Source organism: Myzus persicae, unplaced genomic scaffold, assembly GCF_001856785.1.
Source record: "Myzus persicae strain clone G006 unplaced genomic scaffold, MPER_G0061.0, whole genome shotgun sequence".
NCBI lineage: Eukaryota > Metazoa > Arthropoda > Insecta > Hemiptera > Aphididae > Myzus > Myzus persicae.
In genome coordinates, this window is record NW_019103784.1 from 362,851 (window position 1) to 379,369 (window position 16,519).

General features: G+C 27.8%; 1 protein-coding gene across 3 annotated transcripts in view; it reads right to left on the bottom strand.

Moving 5' to 3' along the window:
- Positions 1–16,519, bottom strand: part of LOC111035302 (cGMP-specific 3',5'-cyclic phosphodiesterase) — a 93,437-nt gene that overhangs the window by 59,086 nt on the left and 17,832 nt on the right. For 2 of the 3 annotated variants that reach the window (XM_022316865.1, XM_022316867.1), the window contains exon 2: positions 12,200–12,300. The exons of the other annotated variant lie outside the window; for it this stretch is intronic. The gene's annotated coding sequence lies outside the window, so the exon portion shown is untranslated. The remainder of the gene's footprint in view (positions 1–12,199; positions 12,301–16,519) is intronic. 3 annotated transcript variants of the gene reach the window in all.

Below are 16,519 nucleotides of genomic sequence, written 5' to 3' on the forward strand. Positions count from 1 at the left end.
TAACAATAATAATAATAATTGTTCATTTCTCATGTATACTTATCTAATCGACCCAAACTACTTTTGCATTACAGATGGAATACTAATGAACAAATAAACAAATGACACTGAAAGAAAAAAACCAAAAAATCATTGTTTGAGAGCTTAAAAAGTTGAAACAATTGCGAGTCTCAATTAATTTATACCTTGATAAAAATAAAAATAAATATTATTATGTAGTAATAATTTTTTATTATTACTATTATTTATTATAATAACGAAAATTACAAAATCACATGCGAAACTAATTGAATATCAATACCCAATAAAACATTATTTAATATTATATGCAATTAAAACTCCAGTAATAAGCAGAAAACTCCCCACGATTTTAAAATAATTATTGAAAGTGAATTATTGTCTTGTAAACATACTTAGTCGAAATGATATTTGATTAATTACACTATACTCAGAGTTCTTATACACATTACTAATACAAGCACTAGATTTATTTTTAACTGTAAACGTGAAAGTCGAATTTTAAGAGTGGCTATACAAATATCATTATGACACTTCGTTGTCTGTCCTTTTGTTACTCTTAAAGTTTTGAACTCTGATGTAAATGTAAAAATATTTTAATTTCCCTTCAAACTGAATATAACGATAGCGAGTGCATCGTTTCTATAATAAAATAATTCAGAGTAGCCTGACCCAAAAGTAAAATAAATAGATGTTCTGGAAAAATAAACTTTTTGTTTATAAATTTGCCTGTTGTCAATAAATGAGGTTTTCAGCCTGAGCCCGTCGATAGCACAAACATTTTGAAATTATTTATCAAAATGAATCCCAAATAAATAATCTAGCACTTTTAAATGAGCAAAATATTATTGAATTTAGAAATCATATTTTATGAATACTATAGAGTAATAGTGAGTAAAGATGATAATAATTGCTAAACAGTGACCACTTTATTATTATAATGTATTTTTAGTACCTAGGTAGTTTACAGGAAAAAATAAAAATATTAACCTATATGAAAAAAATGTTTATTAATTGACATTGACGTTGTATAGTAGGTATACAATATTTTAATGTTAATTTATATTGTACTAAAACATTGGGACATATTAAAAGCTTTTCGTATTTTCCAACTACTCCCATTGTCGGAAAAATATTATTTCGAACACTGTAAACAAAATCAACCGTTATTTATTGACGTCCTCTTCGATTGGTTTTATTTCAACTGCGGTATTAAATTTTCAGAAAAAATAAATAAACAAGAGAAAGAAAAACATACAATTTATAATATATATTATATATTTAAAAACATAGGTACCTACTGTATATAATTTATTAGTATATTATAAGATAGTATTTCCGTACCCATACTTATAATATATTGTAGAAAAAGAGCTGGAGAGATTATACACACGAATAATTGTCCCAATCGACCTCGGAGTTCAAACGCGTTTACCATTAATCCACCGTGGTTGGCAATTAGGATTTCGTCCGAAGACCTATATGCGGTATACGGTTACAAGGGTATAATAATAAATAAAGTATATATGTGAGCCCACGCACTTTGTAACGAGAGGTCCGTGGAGGGCCCGGAGGGTGTGTAACCGTGTAGGGTGGTGTTAAATTAAATCCTGAAGAAAGGGACGCATATTAGTGGAAGGTTTCCCTTATTCTGTCACATTACCAGTGTACACGCATCAAATGCAAAACAATCCTTTTCACAGACCACACACGGTCCTGAAATGTCTCTCTTATTTAGGGAAATACCTACCTGCGCACAACATTAATCGCCACTACACTTTGTGTCGTTCCGCCGGCCGTATCCCATGTGATGATGATGGTGGCGGCGGTGGCGGTGACGGTGGTAATAATAATAGTGTGGGGGTGATGTGATCTGGAGTTGAATGAATTTCTATTTTACAAATCCTCTGTCAATACGCGGTTTGGAGACGAGTGCCCCCAAGTAGATGCGGGTGATTGTGCGTAAAGGAGGCCATTTCCAGGATATGCCGTCAAGGTCAGAACCTACTCCATTAATTTTCCGGCAACACGTTTTAAGAGACCAATAAGCACCCTAGGTGGAAAATTGACGGGGAAACAGTGTGAACTAAGCTCGTCAGAAACACGCAAACTTCAGCTATTTTTCACTTAACACATATATTATTTGGTCTTAAACATACATCGAAAACCTTTGTCACTTAATGTAACCATGTAGGTATCTATTTTCTTATAAAACTAATTTTGGTTTATGTAAACTCATACGTGGTTTTTATTTTTTGCTTTAAAATGGTTAGATATTTATGTATTATTATTCAACAAATACATTTTTTTATATAAAATAAATACACAATATTATTATCACAACATCCACAAGTAAATTTAATATAAAATCATAGTTCATTTTAAACTAGTTGATTTGATTAATTAACCTAATCAATAAAATATGACATTTAAAATTTGACATTTGATGTCAACCCATCCCTCATCTAAAATATTTAAGTTTTTAGGGCTTGTAATAAATATAGACATTTTTATAAAACATTATTTTTCTTATTAAAATTGAAATAACTTTTGAATTAATATTTTACTAATAAAAATTTCTTGTAAAAGTCCTTGATAATCTGTCAAAGTTAGAATGTGGCATATTTAAATGTAAACCAAATATATATTTTTAATTTTTTTTTTTTTATTAGCCTTTATACAAATTTAGCTCAACAATTCAAGTGTCTTACAGATAAACAAATATTTTTAATTTCTAAGATATTGTTGAGTATTTTTCAATAAGTCGAAATAAACCCATGTAATCAAGAAATATAGAAATAATACGTATAATATATACTAATACCTAGGTATTATAACATAGTTGTATATATTTTTTTTTCATGTATAATAATTATTATATTATCATCAACTTAGTTTTTAAGAAGTTGAATATATTGAATAGGAAATCATAAATGGTACCTACTTAAAAAGTTTGAATAAATTTTATTTATAGATAACCAAGCAAAGCATTTTTTAGGAATTTCAAAAAGTTAAAGGGCGAACAAAATCATTGCCATACATTTTTATATCATTTTTTTCACCTAAATATTATGTATGAGGAATAAAATCTTATTGAATACAAAATAGTTACCTAATATTTTATTATAATGTTAGTCTAAAATAAATAATTTAAATGAATTAAAAAGCGTCCGTCGACTATTTTTAAAATAACGAGTACCTATATGGCTAAATACATATACCTCTATATGAATAACTTTTTTGATGAAAAATGTATCTTCTGATATTGAAAATTGAAACTTGTACAGATAACTTATAAGTATAATAATATTTATTATTGTTACACACAATACAGTTTGACATTTTTTATAAGTGAATACTCATATAAGTTCATTTCTTGAGCAATTTGAAATTTAAAAAGACACCCTTTAATATTAACACTAATACATAGGGAACTGAATGCTTCTTAGTATCCTTTTTGAATACCATGATTTATTATTGCTCTCAAGTTTATAATAATAATAAACAGCAGTATCCTGCCACCAAATGAAAGAAGAGCAACAAATTCTCCACACTCGATTCCTGTATTTTGTCTGTTTTTTTTAATTTTATTATAGTCATTACTCGTATTTAAAAAAAAATATTGACATCGTAAAAGTCATTATTATCATCTATAATATGATACTGTATTGGAAGTAGGCTCGAGTGCTAAATTGTTAATTGAAGTATAGCTACTTATTTATACCGTATTATAACCACTCATAATATCTATTATAGTTACACGCTAGTCACTAGCCTAGTCATTAATTAATATGTGCCAAATTTTGTCCTTTAAAAATACAATATGGTGAAAAAATGCATGGATGTTAACTAAAACACAAACTGAATATTTTTTTGTATAACATGTAATTTGTAAGATGGCTTGTGAAAATGTAGTTTTGTCGTCTTAGACAGTGTAAAACAAAATTATTAATTAATTTTACTGTTTAGTTCTATGAGATAAAGATTAATTGAAACAAAAGTGAACAAAAACTTTGAAATTTTATTTTTTTTAGTTTTTATTCTTTCTGCAACAGTCATAAAATGTTTCCTGTAAGAAAACAATTCAGCGCAAAAATATTCCAATTTTCATTCTAATAATTTACAACATTAGATCATTTGATATCTTGTAAACTAAACACGCATATTTTCCTTTCTCATAATATTACAAAACAAACAAAAAATGTTATTAATCTTATGTCCATATAACGTAATAATATATAAAATACTCTTATATATTTATATGTGCTCAATACTCGTATATACAAGACACTTAGATAACTATGCCAATGGAATTTAATAGTGATGATGACAAACTGGAGATTATTTGTACAAATCAATGACAACTTGGTGATACTCTATATTATATATATAGATAGGCACCTACTGTCTTATACAGTTTCCTTCTTATAGTTAGATATAAAAAATAAAACTGTGAAGACAAACACATTTTGTGAGAACATTGTGATATTTAATAAATAAATTAGTTTTTAGTTTCATCCTTACTAAGGAACTATAATTTAATAAAAATAACACAGACACTAATTGATACCGCTCATTGTTGAAATAAAAATAAATATTTTCGGAACTTGAATCGGACAAAAAAGTAAGCTTAAATAAAAAAACTTTACATTTTGTCAACATCTGAACTTCAAAAGTAAGTGTTATCAATAATTTAAAATTGTATAAGAACTATATACCTTGTATTTTATCATCTTTCTCTTTAACTTTTAATCAAAAAATGTTTCTAATATAAGTTGAAAATAACTTAAAATAAAAATAGAACATTTTTAATGTCTATTAATAGCATACAAATATCATGTGAAAGTGTCTGGTCTCTTATCTCTTCTGCTATTTTCATTTGAATTACGACACAAATGTTTGTCAAGAACTGGTGATGTGTACCTAAGTATTCTCATTTTCTGTTATTTATTTTTATATTTTCCTGATGGTTTCAAAAGTACCTATAGGTACTAAGAATTTTTACCGAGTGTCATTTAGATCCAATTTTCTACCAGTAACCACCTTCAAAGTTAAGATTGAAGCTCATGTACAACTCCTAAAGGTGATGTCAGAGACAATAAAAAAAATGTTAGTACACACACACCTACACACCCACATCCAATATTAATGTACGCGCCAATACGTTCATCACGCCACGATCAGAATCTAAAATTAAGCCATATATAATATGTTACTGAGTGAATATTAGAGCATTTTTCTCTTTTCACTCACAAGGTAATAATAATTATGAGCTGTAATATTACATTTGAAAGCAAAAACATATAATATCATATTCATAACATTTTTCTAGATGGAATGAAAATCACGTTTGTTGACTGTCTTTGAAATATTTTTACTGTTACTGGTGTATTTCCTGCCACTTAAAGGAGCTCTCAAGAAAATCATATAATCACCACTTTGAAGTATTAAGAAGACTACATCATTTAGCTATGAAGATGCCACAAAAATTTGTTAAAGATATTTCTTTATTTCTCTACAAAAAAAAAACATGTTCATGAGAATTTTTTTTTAAAAATGTATCAATGTGAAATTAATAAATGCATTTCACTTTATTCATATTAAAAACGTTATTGCAAAATCAATACATTCTTCACTGCACTCAGAGTTTAAAACAAGATTGTTAAACTAATACATTCTTTGTTTCAATCAGTATCTAAAATCTTTATAATCCAACAAGTTGTGTTTATTTAAAAAGATATATGAAAATACACTTAAAATAATATTTCAATTTGAAATACAAATGCATTTAAAAAATAATTTCATAAGTTAATATATTCATACGACAAAAAATATTAGATTATAAAAATGTAATTATAGTTAATATCTCTTATAAAATATATTAAATAATATGTCAAAACGAGTAAGGCTAAATTTAGATTAAGAAAAATGCAACTAATCCGTTATTTCGACTATTGAAAGAGTATAACTCGTAATAATAATCACTCTAATTTATAATATTATATTATGATAAAATATTTATTGAAGATGACAAATGCAAATGCATAATAGTCCTTAAAATAAATATGTGTTGCGTAATAATGAATAAAGTACAGTTCGAGTATTTTATAAATAAAATAATGGTGACTTTGACTTGATTGAACTCAACTCAACATTGTTACCTTAGATTCACTCCTCACACCGTCCAACAATCATTCATCAAACAAAATATAATAATTCAAATCTAAGAGCCATTTAAGACTCCTTCTGAGCTATAAGCGATTAAAATAAATATTTTTGAACAACAGAAATTTCATCACATCAAAATAATTTAAATTAATTTATATTTTTTTAAACTAGAATTTAATTTAATATCTATTGACTGTTATATCCTATCACAATAACAATAATAATAAGAAGACGTATCAAATGTATCAAATTTAATTGAATTATCATGTTTAAAAGAAAGTATACCGTCTCTCCGTTCTAATGAAAATAATTACTAGGGGGGCTCTCTAAGTATAAACGAGAAGTAGAAGAGCTCGACCCTAGTGTCTTAATAAATAATATTTTCAATGTTTTTTACTCCAAATATTTCAACAATATTTGTAAATTAAAGTATAGCAATAGAATTATAATTGATTATTGAAAAATTATCGTATTTTTAAAGCTGTGTTGGATTTAAAACTTCAACTCGGATACCCTCTACAAAATAATATATAATTCTGTAAGATTCTGGGACACCGTTAAATTTTTACTTAGACAAATAAATAAACCAAAATCCATTTAAAAATACATGCCAATGAATACATTTATAGAAGATAAGAAACTATTTTTACTAAACATTATTCACGAAGGAAACATTTACTTCGTCAGTTCTCTTAGGCTTTTTGAAGGAATTCAAATAATTTTAAAACTTGAAATAAGACTATGGCGTTGTCGCGTTTTGATGGAAACAATAATAATGATGAAATAATCCGTAAACAAAATTACAAATTCCAAAGTGCTAGTGCCTGGCGCCTGCCTATTTAAGTAAACACTATTTCCTGAATTGTCAATTAATTCATTAACACCGTTAGGTAAATCAAATACTCCAGAAAATTCAATAATAAATGTAAACGCACTCTATTATGAACATATTTTATTTAGAAAGAATTTTTTATATAAATACCTATTACAGCATGTGAATGCAGGGCTCAAATAATACAAATTGCTAGTGATTTTGGTCCCACTATGTTCAAGTGCAACTAATAGCTAAATATACAATTGAATTCCTATAGGCTAAGAATTGTCAAAATTATTAAATTACAATGTGTAATCACATCAAATAATTAACTTTTAATACTCTCAGTTACATGAATATATAATATAAAATTACAATGAACTAAAAACCTTCTGCATATAATGTTGAATAAAATGAAAAATGTATAGAAAATCTGCTGAATTTTTTTTTAATTAATAATATTATAATATTGTAACACTAAACAATTACATTTAGATTAAATATGCCTTAATTATTAAATCGCTTAGACCTATTGTTTTTTTTAAACTTTTAATAATACCTCCCATGCCGTTCAAAAGATATTAATAATTTTTGATAATTTAATATGTTTCGTTTGCTCCAAGAATTTTGCTATCAAAGCTTAAGTTTCTTAAATTTACTTTTCTTTTTTTGCCAAGTACTAGCGAATTCTTTAATTTCATTGGAAATTCCTACTAATGGACGATATTTTTCTAGCATTATGTATATAACATATTATAATGTATACCTATAACAATAAAACGTGACACAAAGGAAATTGTTTCATTTTTCACAACGTGATAATTGCATTGGTCATTAAGACCATGGCTCAAAGACTAAAGGAAAAAATCCTACGGTGGTAAATTAGTGAAATTGCCCTGCCTCAGCAACGCTTAACTAAGTATAAAATAGAGGCTAACCTAAAAACTTTTGTTTACGACACGAAAACATAAACACAGGATTGAGCACTATTCATTCAATGGTCAATAATTTCATTCCAAAAACGATTCTGTTCAGAACTTGTCATGCTGACAATCATAATACTGAATATTTAACTATAACAATAGTAAAAGGGATATCAGTCATCAAACTAAATTTTAAATATAAATAAATATGAAAAACAACAAATTATAGTACAAAATATTTATCAAGATTATTAAAATATTTTGAATTTAGCTATAATAATTTTTATATTGAATATAAATATTAAAATCTTCAAATATACTTAAGACTAAACATTTGATCAAATAACTTGGTAGTTGAACCCTATTTTTATACATGCTGAATATTCAAAACATGTATTCTCCAATCAGTGTTAAATTTCAAATTAATTTCAATAATGCACAATATATAATATAAAATCAGTGATGCCATCGAATACTTAAAAATGATAATTACAAAGAATTAAAATATGTATTATTTATTATCATGAGTAGTATAGAGAAGTATTTTCAAGATATTGAAATTAACATGCATATTATTTTTTTTTATGTTTATGAGTGTTACATCATTTAATCTAAACAAAATACAGAGAATTTCAATAATAATTAAAGATGCCAACTGAATTTCAATTATTTTTATTTTAGAAACGCCATTTGACTGTTGCACACGTAAGTTTATTACGTCGGTGAAATTTTTGAATTATATGATAGTTTGCAAAAAACATTTGATTTATCGTATTGGTAGGTTCTGGCCAAAAATGTATAATAATTTCAAAACTAGTTCTTTGTCTCTTACAATATTTAAATATTACAATAAATAGATTTGGATTTTAGAGATTATACTTGATACAAATAATATACATTTTATATTTTTAATTGACCACGCCAGTACAGTACTAAATGTGGACGGAATTTACAGTAAGTTTTAAACTCTATGATCGTTTATACATTTTAATTATTATGATAATAATTATGACTTTATTTATGTTTCAAAGAATAAAACGTACAAGATGATTCACCAAGTTTGCCCAACCCTATTTTTCCAGTAACAGTAAATTTATTCAAATTCTGAATTTAGACGTATACCTACCTAAGGACCTTTTTTTCAAATATTTAGATTTTTGTACCATTTAAGGAGTACTATGTCGCTATCGACTTATTTCTTCAAGTGGGGATTGTCTTTTTTTTTTCTTTAAATTAATAACCAGTTGACTTTTTCTTATAACTTACATTTCAATAACTCAACATTTACTTGTTAAAATTCTGATTTAGATACACCAACATTTTCAAAAACCATCTGCTTAACAATTTACTGTAAAAAGAGTTGTTCTAATTTGAATAAAAGCAGTTTCTATCGGCACAAAACACTATTTAAATGGTATAAAAAATTTAAATAGGTATAATTTTGTTGAAACATGGTGTTGAAATATATATTTTAAAACTCTGAAAATCAGTATTTGAATAAATTTATAATTAAAGGAAAATAGAGGTGAGCTTGGATATATGAATCAAACTGTACATATTTAAAAATAATAATTAGCTTCTAATGTATGTCCAAATAATATATTTTCTTCAAGAGTTGAATTAATTCAAATAATTGAATAAGTCAGATTTACCGAAAGCGATTCATTACTTTAGGTATAAAGACTTCGAGTTTTCCCTAATTCTAAATTATCACCTCTGGAAAACGTGTTAAATTTATATGCAAATTTATCGTTTCGGCTGCTATTTTTCCATGTCCAAACTTAAGTACCCACTTACTCAGAAGTATAGTTGACTCACTGATAATAGCTTCAAATATATCGATGACACTATTTACGTAAGTACCTATGAGATGTATTTGTATGTGTTTACCATATATTATACAAAATATATCTGAAAACTAATGTTTTGATTTGATAACTTTTATTATTTGTTATAAAAATAATAAAAATGTTATCGTATTTATTCTTCCAAGTCACTAGGATTAATTAAATTATAATTTTAAAAAATGAATTGTTGGTATTCAAGATATTTACTTTCTTGATTTTTAATCAAGGAAGTATGGTAAGTAATTTAAATGAAAAAGTCTGAATTTTGAAGACTTCAGGAATTTGTGTTAAATAGAAAAATAATAAAAATGTAACTCAGTAATAATGAGTTGGTGGGTAATTAAGCTAGCTTTAATATAAAATATTAATGAGAGAGATCTGATATCACACCCAAGAGGTATAACAATTTAAATCCACAAAAACGTTGTCGTGAACAGTCCCAAAATTTATACTTTTTAACTTGTCTCTTAAACTATGGTAGCTAGAAAGTTGGTTGATAGCTCATTAAAAAGGGATTATCAATTAGATACAAAATTTTAAATTTTAAATTTTAAATTTAAAAAAAAATTATTTAATTTTTTACAGTTCAAAAAAGAGTTGTTTTTTGCTAGATTTTCATTTATAGGAGTAGATTTCCAAAACTGGAGAACGGATTTTGTTATTTGGGAGATTGTTAGATGCAAATTGGCTAAGAAAATTCCAGTGAAGATTTTCAGAACTCTATCTTCAATCGTTAATTCACTACAAAGCCTTAATGCTAAAAAACATAAAAAAAAGTCCAATAAAATGTGTTTTAATTTTTTTTAAATCTCGCTGTAGTGAATTAACTAGGTATTAAAGATAAAGTTTGAAAATCTTCACTGCACTTCTCCTAGCCAGCGTGAATCCAACAAGACCCCAAACTACAAAATTCGCTCTCCGATTTCGGAGATCTATCTCACTAAATGAAAATGATTTTTTTTTTGAGGGGCTGTTCATACCGACGTTTTTCTGGTTTCGACTTGTTAAATTCGCTTGGATGTGATATCGGAAAATATTCATATTAGGTACATTATTCGTGATCAAATTTTATAAAAAGGTAATTTAATAAATAAAACAAGAAAAATTACTTTAATACATCTTAAATTCAAACCAATTATATTCTACTTACTATATTCTACTATAGCCTAATATCTTCTCAATAAATGAATTTGCAATTAATAATTTCCTTAAAGTACAATTTTGGTTTAATCATATTGTAATAAAATACATACATATTACACACAGTTAATCAATTTCTAAAAATTAAAAATCAAGAAAGTTTACATCCCCATCTCTGACATGGCAAGCTTTTTTATTTAAAGTAAATACTTAGTTAATTAAATTTGAAATCTAGAATTTATATAAAATTCAATATTTTCAACTTTATACTATACTTATTAATACCAAGTGCATTTAAACGTATCATATTTGAAAATGACGTATTAATCAAACACAGATTGCATAGTAATGCTATAGGTGTATTATTATTATAGAAAAGGTATAATATATTTTATAAAACGCGTTTGTTCAAATAAATTCAATGTTCTTCTTGCCTAAAAATTATTTTATTTCTTATGTAGATATGATACAAATTTACTTTTTTAGACACTCGAATAACTGTTTCAAGTAAACAATATAAATAAGTACCGTGAATTAAATTTACCAGGGTCCGATAAAATAAAATGTTGTATAAGTAAACGCGTATTATGCGTCTATGTAGCCTTATAATAATATAGTATCGAAGATATGACAAGGTTTCAAAATGAGCTTTTCATAATACCTTGTCCCACTTAACACGCGCCATGTATAACTAGGTTTAAACCAGTTTTTTCATAACCATTATGGTATAGAGTATTATTAGTTTTTATTGTTATTACAACATTTGAATATTTATGTAGTAAAATTCAGAGGGGCCCATTATTTTTACATGTTAAAGTTTTAAATAATAATACTTCCTGGTTTTTATTTAAAGTTTTTTAATATAGACACTTGAGAAATATTGATAACATAAATTTTAAGTTTTGTTCAAAATATAATGAAATGAGTTTCATTTAAAATACCGATTCAAATACTGAGGTAATAGAATTATGTGTAGGTACATTGATTTATTAGGTACTCTGCTTGTAGTTTCTATAATATAACAACAGCAGTAGAATGTATAAGGTGTACGAGTTATACCATAATATTGAAAGATGTTAAAATTTAATAAGTTAGCTTTTAGATACCTAGGTATTGTACTTATATTACATTGTTATAATTTCTCAAATATTAGAAGTTAGTGCGCACAATGCCACACATTCGGAAAATATTCCTATGTTCATTGTTCATTCAAATTAAATACATATACCTACCTAATATATTGAAATTCATAATTGAAATTACGTTTATTAAGATGCTAATTTAAATACCTGTAGCTTTTCTCAGACATTTTGATTTCAGAGTTAGATTCGATGATATCTCTTCACTAATTTATTCAGCCAACTAATGAACTCATTTCTTTGTTTCTTTCCTACAAATAAAAGTAATGATTAAGATAACATTTATTGTAAATTATATTTACTACGGGAGCAGATACAAAGGAGGGCTATTGGGGTTGAAGCCCCTCCTTAGGTCTTAGGTACTTCAAACATTTCAAAGACAAAATATATTACCTAAATTTTCAGTTTATTAAAGTAAATCTGTTGGATGAGACAATTCTTTGTTGCTGTTTTTCTAGATTTCAAACAAAGACAGAAATAACTGCATATTTATTGTATATGACGTCTTTGGTTGATTTATGCTACTATCAGTTTCATTAGAAATCCAGAAAAACAGTAACACCAAATTGAAACAAAAAGTTTTAAAAGTGAGTTAACTGCCTAATTCGTTGAGCACGAAAGCATCGAAGTGCGCCGGGGGCAGCAGCTGAGCAGCCTGCTGCAGCTGATGTATTAAAATAATTTGCACTCTTGCCAACGTAATCTAAACATATAAAATGCAAATACCACTTAGTCACTGATCGTTGTAGGTAACTCAAAAACAACGCAACGTACGAACTTGAAATTTAGAATAGATGTTCTTTTCATATTTTCACTGTGCATTGCAAAGGATTTTCAAAAATGTTACGTTTTAGTGGAGTAATTAACAATTATAATTATTCATCGCCAATACGTATTGTGCTGCACGGCACGGGCTCATAGCGGCATAGCGGCCCGCGGGTTTTCAGCTACCTGCAACCTAACCTTTTTGTCCGTCGTGTAGATAAGAATTGTTCCGAGAAGTTAAAGTTGTATATTGTAAATATGAAAAAAAACAAAACTACACACGGGCGAGGCCGGGTAATTCAGCTAGTTATTGGTATAATATACGCAATAAAAGGTAATTTTGTTCTTCAAGTTTGTTATTATTATAATTACTATTATTTTATAATATGCATACGAGTATAAATTGTACCTGTGATGAATATATTATTCACTATACAAACTTAAACTTTATGCCTATGATTTTATGTACTCTTGAAGTGAATTGTTTGAATCCCCCTTTTTAATTTTTAGAGTCGCGCTTAATTTTTTGACTATTACCATTTTGTATACAAATGTCAAATTTTGTCTTAACTATAATTTCCTTAACATTCAACTTAAAATGGAATTTTTTTAACTTCAAATATTGTTAGAAAATGTAATTAGCTTTTATACTACTGTTGAAACCATTGATTTCTACAAATTCCTAATTAATAGATATTTGGAGTATTATAGAGAATTATTTTTCATGTTAAAATTGATTTTACTCGTTCAAACAACAATGCATTGAAGTATAATATTATTTGTTGTGTAATAGGTTTGTTTTAATAGTAAATTTTAAAAGTTGTTAACAAATTATATCGATACAGTAAATTACATTTAATGTTCAAACATTTATACTATTTCTTAAGCTTAACATTAATATGTAACGATTATTCTACAACTGATACCATGATACACAATTTTACATGTTGAAGTAATCAAATAAATTAATGACAGTGTAAACATTCCTTTTTTCTTAATTATAATAGTCCTACATATTAAATATATGTTGTGGTTTTGTGGTAAAATATAATTTTAATCAAAAATCTTTTAATAAGATACAATAAACTTTCCTTAATAAGCGTCTTAATAAGATACGAATATTATCTCGCATTTCATAATTTGTTTTTCTATTCATGTGGTATTAACTATTAAGTATTTTAATATAAAAAAATACATAAAAAAATAAATAGTAAAAGTTACTATAAATAAAGAAGTTTCAACAAAGTTGTTGATTAAATGATGTAAAAGAAATATCAAGATGGAAATCGGATGTGGCTATTTGATATTAAAACTCACATATTTCACAAAACAAATCAACATTTCGCAGAAATCTTACACAATGTTGTAAAATGTTTCGTCCTCTATTTAATAACATTATAAGAAAGTCACCCACGAAGCGTCGTAAATTTGCAATTTATATTATGATCGTTTTTAATATACACGCTTGTAAAATATACGCAAAGGAGACAACAATATCGCCTGTACGATTTATTCGGAAACGAAAGATAAAATAAAAAATAAAAACCTAATAATATAAATATAAAAATGTCGCGACGAGGTCCGACCGAATGAAATATCGTTTGGCGCACGAATCGATTTAATTATTTCTCCTCGTCCGTACTATATTTTACCAATTCCTTTCCGCTGTCGTACTATATGTAATAATATGTATACGTAGACGATGCTGTATCATTGACACAATATTTCCTTGCAGTCTCCGCCCCACGCACGTGGGGATCATTTGCTCAGAAAAACACAATAATGTATCATATTATTATATGTACAGGGTAATTCACCACGCATGCTCACCAGTCACCATCATTTTTTTCCTTAAATAATGAATGAGTTTGTTCAAATTCTGTACACTAAATTAATAACATAATTTCCAATTCTTGATATTTTTTTGTACTACTTGAGAAGTATTCTGTATAGTGATAAAAACTTAAGATTGTCAGATGGGATCCCTCACCCCTCTAATTGTTAAATGTTAATTATTGAAGAGATAATTTTTTTGAGAACTCTGATGGATCTAATTCAAAATTTCAACAATTAAGGTTATAAAAAAATTTAAAATAGATGTAATATTGAACCTAGTGTTTAATACTAGTACAATACTAGTTCTAGTAACTGCAGTATATTGCAGATGGACCACTTTTACATATTTATTATAAATGCTGAGAGATTAATTTTAATCGCCGAAATATTAAAATCGCTATCATATAGTTCCCATTTATACTTCCAAACCCATTGTCGCAGACCTGTGAGTTATTCTTAGTACTTACACAAAGTAAAATAACACAAAAACTAATAGTCCGAATTTTGATTTTGATAATTCGAAATGGTTAGAAAAATTAACAGAAAAAAAGGATCCCTGGAATTATTTAAAAACAGAAGCTTGTAACTCCACAAGACACTCCTTGAGTAGTACACAGCTACCTTAGTACAAATATTATGCTAAAATAATCTGATATTATTATTATTCCAATAATGAGATTTTAAATGACTGTATTACTGTAGGGAAGTGGGTGGTGAGCATGCTTGGCGAATCACCCTGTATATAAACACACACGCACACACACACACACACACACACACACACACACACACACACACACACAACACACGGTAGACGCGTGATCATTCAAATACGATAACGGTCGTCGACTGGACCGGAGCCAACCGCGGAGCGAGCGTGCACTCCCCCGGGTGTCGTTTTGTGGCCGCCGAAACAATGAGAACTGTCGATGACGGTGGGTTTTCCGCAATGAACGGTGGAGAGGGCTTGGGGAGTGGTTGCGATTATCTTTATCTCCGCCAAACACGACCGCACGCGCTCACGAACGGTTAAATTAAACCGAGTTAAAGACGTCGGATTAACAGCGATACCGAGTACTGTCGTGGTATAGCTAGGTAGGTACCAGCTACACAGGTGCATATCTTATTATAATAATATGAAACTCCTCGCCGAAACGATGTACACTATGGATAGGTGCCTATTGCAAGTCGCAATGGAACCTTATCACTTCGTTGTTCGCAATGGTTAAGCTAATAGTCCTAGGTATACGAACAGTAGTGGGCCGAAGGACTCGATTTTGACGCAGATGCGTCAACTTATCAAAGGGGGTGGTGCCATCTAGTTACTATATAGAGCAGAATAACATGCTAGGCCCGACCTGTTGGCTCTTTCGGACACATTTTATTTACATCATAACATTATTTTAAGTAAAAAAGTCAGGGAGTGATGGTGGTAATAAGTACTTGATTAATGATTTCGAAAATACGTCATTTAAAATTTATGTTCAGTCCGCCATTGTGCACGATGTATAATCGTCATGTATATTTTATCTATACCTATGTATTATGATATTATTACTATGTTGGCTGCCGACAATATTACTATTGATGTTTTGACATCTTTACTGATGGTATTATATTTTTACTTACGTCGTATATTTTGTATTATAATGTATTAACAATGATGTTGCAAATCTATTAATATTTAAGACCGTTGGTCGCGGTGAGCACTACCTTTGCGTGGTGGACACTCGAAACGGATTCGAAATAATGTATTCATAATATTTTTGTGTTTGTCCGTTGTGTTTTGTATAATAATATTTGTATTTAGAGGGCGACAGTGTTAACTATCATGCGTGTTGATTTTATTAAAACGAATTTGTATTCGAT